Source organism: Arvicanthis niloticus, chromosome 4 (assembly GCF_011762505.2).
Source record: "Arvicanthis niloticus isolate mArvNil1 chromosome 4, mArvNil1.pat.X, whole genome shotgun sequence".
In the NCBI taxonomy this organism is placed as follows: domain Eukaryota; kingdom Metazoa; phylum Chordata; class Mammalia; order Rodentia; family Muridae; genus Arvicanthis; species Arvicanthis niloticus.
The window spans coordinates 53,551,422-53,558,466 of NC_047661.1; positions in this window are offsets into that span (position 1 = coordinate 53,551,422).

The following is a 7,045-nucleotide window of genomic DNA, read 5'->3' on the forward strand; positions in this document are numbered from 1 at the left end:
AACAAAAAATGAACTCAACAGCATCTTTGGAGGATCATTGTCACATAATGGCATGTCCAGATTTTTTTAAAGATTTATTTTATTTATATAAGTACACTATATCTGTCTTCAGACAGATCAGAAAAGGGCATGGGATACTATTACAAATGGTTGTGAGCTATGAGATGTTGCTGGGAATTGAACTCAGGACCTCTGAAAAAGAAATCTATGCCCTTAACAGCTAATCCATCTCTCCATCCCCCAGTCCAGATTTTTTTTAAATAATATTTTTAATTTCACCAGGCTTGGGAAGGCATTAAGGAGCCACTATGATGGCTGAGTGTGTGATGGAGAGATGAAAAGGATGGAGTGTATGGTGGAGAAATGGAATAGAAAGTGATACCTAAAAATCCATATACCATGGATAAAAATGAAACTGGAGACTCAAGGACAGTGAGGAAAAGGCAGATATGAGGAGGGCATGGTGAGGTATTGGCCCTGGCTGCTGCCAAAGGCCATGTCTGAAGTCATGGTATTGCTGCAGCTGAGATCTCTTTTGATATGATTTCTGTGACCTGAATTAATGGCAAAGACCATGAAGATGTCCATGGTCTGGTCAGCCACTGGAGACCATGTGTCTATCTGAGTGCCACACTGAAAAGAGAGCAGCTTACCTAAGTGGCCTACACTTTCACCATGGTGTATGGGGGACATCTAGGAACAGGCTGCTGTCAGAGGCTGTCTGGATCTGTGGTCTATGGCAGCCCAGATATGTGTTGCTTTTCCAGGTCCATGTTATTACCAAGCCCATGCAGATGTCCCTTCTCTAGATTGCTACCTGAGCATTGTGCTGAGCTGCCACTGCTCATCTCTAGCCACCAGACTCTAGGGACTTGGTCTTGCTCCTTGTCTGCCCTGGGATAGCTTGGGCAAAGAAGAGATGTCCTCCCCCAACCCCAATGCCACCCTGCCCTTGTCACTTTAGGAAGGACAGAGAGCTGGCCCTAAGGTAATGAAAGCTGGAAATCTATCCCTGCCTCTCGATGGCTGCTATGTTCAGGAGAATAGGCCCTGCACCTTTCCTGGACAGCAAAGTAGAGCTGGTCCTGGTAAGGAAGATGTGGGTGAGTCAGAACCAAGTAAATGCGAGCAGGATAGCTGCTCATTGCCAACTGCAGCACTGAGTGAGCCAGACTGACCAGTGCTGGATAACTTGACCTGATGTTGAATGCACAGGAGAAGTGGTAGGTTGACCCACTCAGTTACCTCTGAGGCTCAGACTCAGGGCTTTGAATCTACCCCATCTACGATCAGCTGGAGTGCTTGAAAGGACCAGCTTTGCAGATTCAAAACTGCAGGATCTCCATGACACAGGATAGCAACTGGGTGTCCAGAGGAATGTCTATTAGGATCTAGTAAAAATAGTGTAGCAGAAGCCAGAGGTGTTCAAACAGGCTAATGACTCTTTGCAGTGAACCGACATGTACATGTGTGATACACTACAGCTTCCACAATTTTTTAAATTGTTTTAATTTCTTTTGGTGAAGAAGATGTAAGGGTAGGGGTAGACATGAAGGAATAGGTAGATGAGTGGGATTGAGTAAATGATGTGATCATTTTTAAAAATCAATAAAAAGGGAAAAATTAATTATTAAATTTATTTATTTATTTATTTATTTATTTATATCTTACCATTCTTTTGAGTATCATTATTGCTGGTTTTGTGGGGCATCTTTTTGAGATTATTAATTGTACAAACAAATAGGCCTGTTTATCCATATATGTTTCCTTTTATCCCCCCATTTTGTCTTTTCTTCTGTTTGTTTGTTTTGGCATATTCTGATTTGTATAATTTTGTTTCATATCATTATATATTATATGAATGCAATTTAATTATTATACCCTGGGTTCCTGTTTTCTAATAAGGGACAGAATAGAGATGGATCTGGATGGGAGAGGAAGGGATGGACCTATGAGGAGTAGCGGCAGGGGAAACTGTAGTCAGAGTGTATAGAAAAAAGTGATTGTAAATAAAAGAAAAAATGTTTCTCAATTCAATAGAACTTTTTTCTTAGGTATATTTTATTATAGTTTTGTCATCTAAGAGGGAAATTTATAGATGGAAATTATATAAAGACAAAGAGAATGTGAAGCACAGAAAAGTTTGAAGATAAAATATGATGCTTGAAATATATGTGGAAGTCATAAGCTAATGTGGTAACTTTGCCTAACATAGTCACTTTACCAAGTCAAAAATTATCCATTTACATTTCTTATACTAAGTTTTATATAAAGTGATATTAGAGTATTTTTGAGAATTTCCCCTCTATCCCATGAAACATAAAGTGCCATGGAAAAGAATTTAAATACAACTTATAAATGCAGACATATTTAGCTTGAAATTTGTAATGATGGAGACAAAATAAATAAACAAAGCAATGTAAAGGAGAAGGGGTTTATTTTTCTTATTCCTCCAAGTCATACTTTATATTTGACAGAAGTCAGTGCAGGAACTTAAGCAGGGATTATATCTAGAACTCATGAGAGAATGCTGCTTACAGACTCAGTCATCTATCATGATCAGCTAGCTTTCCTATGAAACCTAGACTCATCTGCCTAAGGAGGGTATTGTCCATAATGGAAGAGGCTCCAAATATTAAGGAATATGTTTTATTATTAAATATTATTAAATTATTTTCAAACATAAGTGGCTAAAATAATAAGTCATAATTACTTTGAAATTACTAGTTATCATGTAAATAAAAAACAAATCCCCAACCCTTTTCTGGATTGTGCATTTGAGTACATGAACTTATTTTCTGCCTTAGTGTTTATGTATTTTAGTTATTTGCATATTTCTCTCCTGTCCATAATGGACATTAAGTCTGATAACATAGTAACTGACTCAAAGAATATTTATTTTTTCCTATGTGTGTTTGTGATTTTGAAGATGGAAATTTGATAAATATTTTTTCAATAAATTGTAGGTTGGTACTAAACAGAGATACTAAAGCTGGAAAATTATGGACTAATATGAAGATTCATATACTTTTAAAAGCTCATTTATTATACCAAATTTATCATTATATATTCATAACCAAATAGACCTACTTATTTGTATGAGAAGAGTGAAAGATACATCCATTTATAAAGGAGAATCTAACATATTTTTTTTTAAAACATTACCTTTGGCATTCATTGAAATTTTCTCAGTTGCCTATTTTTGCTTACGTTGGAGACTTTGTAGGTTTTCCTTAACCAATTTGGCATGTCCACTGATGTCATCCTTATTCAGCACACATTTGAGAAGGCATGTTGGTGAGGTTTTATGACTCTGTGTTCTAATATCACTATGAGTCACAATGTCACTCCAAACTTCTTAATCCAATGGCTCCTAAGTCTCCATGCCTCTCTTCTATGATATACCCTGAGCCTTTGTTGTGAGAGGGTTTTGTAGGTGTATCCATGGAGACTGAGCTTTATAACTGTATTTTGATCATGTGTGGTTTTCTGTAGTGGTTTCAATCTATTGCAAAGATAAGTTTCCTTGATAATGGTGAAGTCTACAATTATCTATAGGTAGGTACAGGACTAATATTCACAAACTGTTTTTTTATTAATTTATTTTTTATTGGATATTTTCTTTACATTTCAGATGCCATCCCCTTTCACCATTTCCCCTCCCTAGAAACCCATATCCCATGCCCACTTTTCCTTTTTGCTTTTATACATTTTTTAAAAATGTTAATAAAAGGCTTTATAAGTTTGGTAATGCTCAATCAGAAGTGTAACCCAATACCCAACCTAGATATATCAACTATGTTTAACTGGTGGAGACACGTGAACATCTGCCTCCATGTCCCCCCCTCTTTCTCTCTCTTTCTTTCTCTCATCACCTAGCTGCTCCTCTCCTTCTTCTCCTCCTCTCCTTACTCCTTCTCTTCCTCTCTGTACTCCTCCTACCTTAGCTCCTCCTACATATCACCCTTCCTGTTAAAATAAAACTTTTCTCTCAAAGTACAATTAGAGCATAATTATGCCAATTTGTACCAGTAAGGTACAAGATAGTCCTAATACCCAGTCCATCATTTTGTTGACTAACCAGAACCTCCATCATCTCTCTTAACTAAAACACTTAGTTCTGAACCTGGCTATTTTCTTGGCTTTAGAATGAATGTTAGCTGAAAACTATCCATTCAAATCTTTTCTCTCAAAGTAAATAACGAGGATTGGCTATAAGTTTTCAACCCTGTCAGAAATCCAGAATGACTGAGTTAACTAAAATTAATGGAAGCACAAAGCATGGCTTCCAAAATTTAGCCAATTTATAGATACCACTGAACACCTGGACACTCCTTCTGGCCCAGGATCATCTGACAGACCTAGTGATACAGAATTATTAAGGGCTGATTACTCTGTCTTGGCAGATATAATCAGTCAACTATTCTGCAAGTGTGTCCTTTTCTGGACGGTAATTTGTCTGTAGATGGAAAGAGGTGATTCTTGCCTAGTGACTGTCTCACCACAACTGGAGTAACTCCAAAGATGCTCAATTTCTTCTTAGAATCCAAGACAGAAAGCTATCAGGAGCAGACAGGTCTCTAATCAAAATGAACATTAATATAGAAATGTTGGTAACATCAATTCTGTGGACTTCTGACGTTTTGAAAACCAACTATCCATGCAAGGTAATCTGGACTCTTGTCTATTAACTCCTCTCAGCTATTTCTGAATAAAATATAGAAAACACCCTAACAATGAACTCAAAGCCATGAAATTGCTATAGGCCCTTAACTCACAGGCTAACCATCTCAAATCAGTTAAAAATGTTAAAGAAGGACTGTGTCTAAGCCTTGTATTCCTAAATGTGTTATACAGGCACAATGCCTATGAGAGTAACAATATTCATCTCACTTTTATATCAATAAGAAGCTCGTACCAATGAAAACCTTAAATTTGAAATCAAAGTAAAGTAAATTTTACCATTTAAGAAATTATAAATTTATCTTGTTAACAATTATACAAATTTTTGCCAACAGGTTATGGCTATGAAATTAATCCTAGCTAATCCTCTCTGTTCCAACAAAATCACTACTTTTCCCTAGAAAGACAGCCTAATATTAACCACCTTAGTCCCCAGGCCCAGGAAATAGAGGCGCTGACTCTTCGTTAACTTCTTCAAGCTGATTATGGGCATTGAGATATTAGAAAAGGGGCGGAAGGAAGAGTAAATTGATAAGCCTCTGACACTGTGTCTTTACTGCATCCAGATGGAATTCCAGAACATCAGAAGTTTGAGCCAGTCTGCTCAGCTTGCTTGATGAGTAGATACACCAAGGCTGGGTATTCTGCAATATACCATTCTCAAAACAAATTTTAGTATCAAGATAATTTTTGGGGGGAGGTGACATTTTATTAAAGATGTTGGTTCTAACAACTTTTCTTTTTATTTTTTCCTTTTTTTATTGGGTATTATATTTACATTTCAAATTTTATCCCATTACCTCACTTAGGAACCCCTTATTCCATCCCCCATCCTTCTGTTTCTAGGAGGTTATGCCCCCACCTACCAACCACTCTCACCTCCCCACCCTCAAATTCTCCACCCCCAATCAGTGTTCAGCCTACATGGGACCAAAGATCTCCTCTCCCACCTATGCCCAACAAGGACATCCTCCCCTACATATACAGCTGGAGTCATGGGTCCCTCCCTATGTGCTCCTAGGCTGGTAGTTTAGACCCTGGGGAGCTCTTGTTGGTTGGTATTGTTACTCTCCTCATGGGGCCACAAACCCTTTCAGCTCCTTCAGTCTTCTCTCTAACTTCTCCATTGGGAACCCTTGATCAGATTAATGGTTAGCTGTGAGTATCTGCCTCTGGGTATGTCAAATTCTGGGGGACCTCTAAAAAGACAGCCATATCAGGCTCCTGTCAATATGCACTTCCTGTCATCCATATCAGTGTCTATTTCTGGTGACTGCACATGGGATGAATACTCAGGTGGAATGGTCTCCAGACAACCTCTCCTTCAGTTTCTGTCCCACACTTTGTCTCCATATTTGCTCCCTTGAGTATTTTGTTACTCCTTCTAAGTAAGACCTAGGCATCCACACTTGTTCTTCATTCTTCACGAGCTTCATGTGGTCTGTTAGTTGAATTTTTGTTGTTTCAAACTTTGGGCTAATATCCACTTATCAGTGAGTAAATACCATGTGTGTTCTTTTGTGATTGGGTTATATCACTCAGGATAATATTTTCTAGTTCCATCCATTTACCTAAGAATTTTTCTAATTCATTATTTTTAGTAGGTGAGAAATATTCCATTGTGTAAATGTACCACATTTTTGTATCTATTCCTCTGTTGAAGGACATCTGGGTTGTTTTCAGCTTCTGGCTATTATAAATTAGGCTGCTATGAACATAGTGGAGCATATATCCTTGTTATATGTTGCAGCATTTTCTGGGTATATGCCCAGGAGTGGTATAGCTGGGTCCTCAGGTAGAGCTATGTCCAATTTTCTGAGGAACCGCCAGACTGATTTCCAGGGATGTTGTACCAGCTTGCAAACCCACCAACAATGGAGGAGTGTTCCTCTTTCTCTACATCCTTGCCAGCATCTACTATCACCTGAAATTTTGATCTTAGCCATTCTGACTGGTGTGATGTGGTATCTCAGGGTTGTTTTGATTTGCATTTCCCTGATGACTAAGGATGTTGAGCAATTCTTAGGGTGCTTCTCGGCCTTTCAAGTTTCCTCAGTTGAGAATTCTTTGTTTAGATCTGTACCCCATTTTTAATGGGATTATTTTGTTGTTTGATCTTGAGTTCTTTGTATTTATTCGATATTAGCCCTCTATCAGATGTAGGATGGGTAATGATCTTTTCCCACTCTGTTGGTTGCTGTTTTGTATTATTGACAGTGTCCTTTGCCTTACAGAAGCTTTGCAATTTGATGAGGTCCAATTTGTCAATTCTTGAGTTTAGAGCATAAGCCATTGTTGTTAAGTTCAGGAACTTTTCCCCTGTGTCTAGGTATTCTAGGGTCTTCCCCACCTTCTCTTCTAT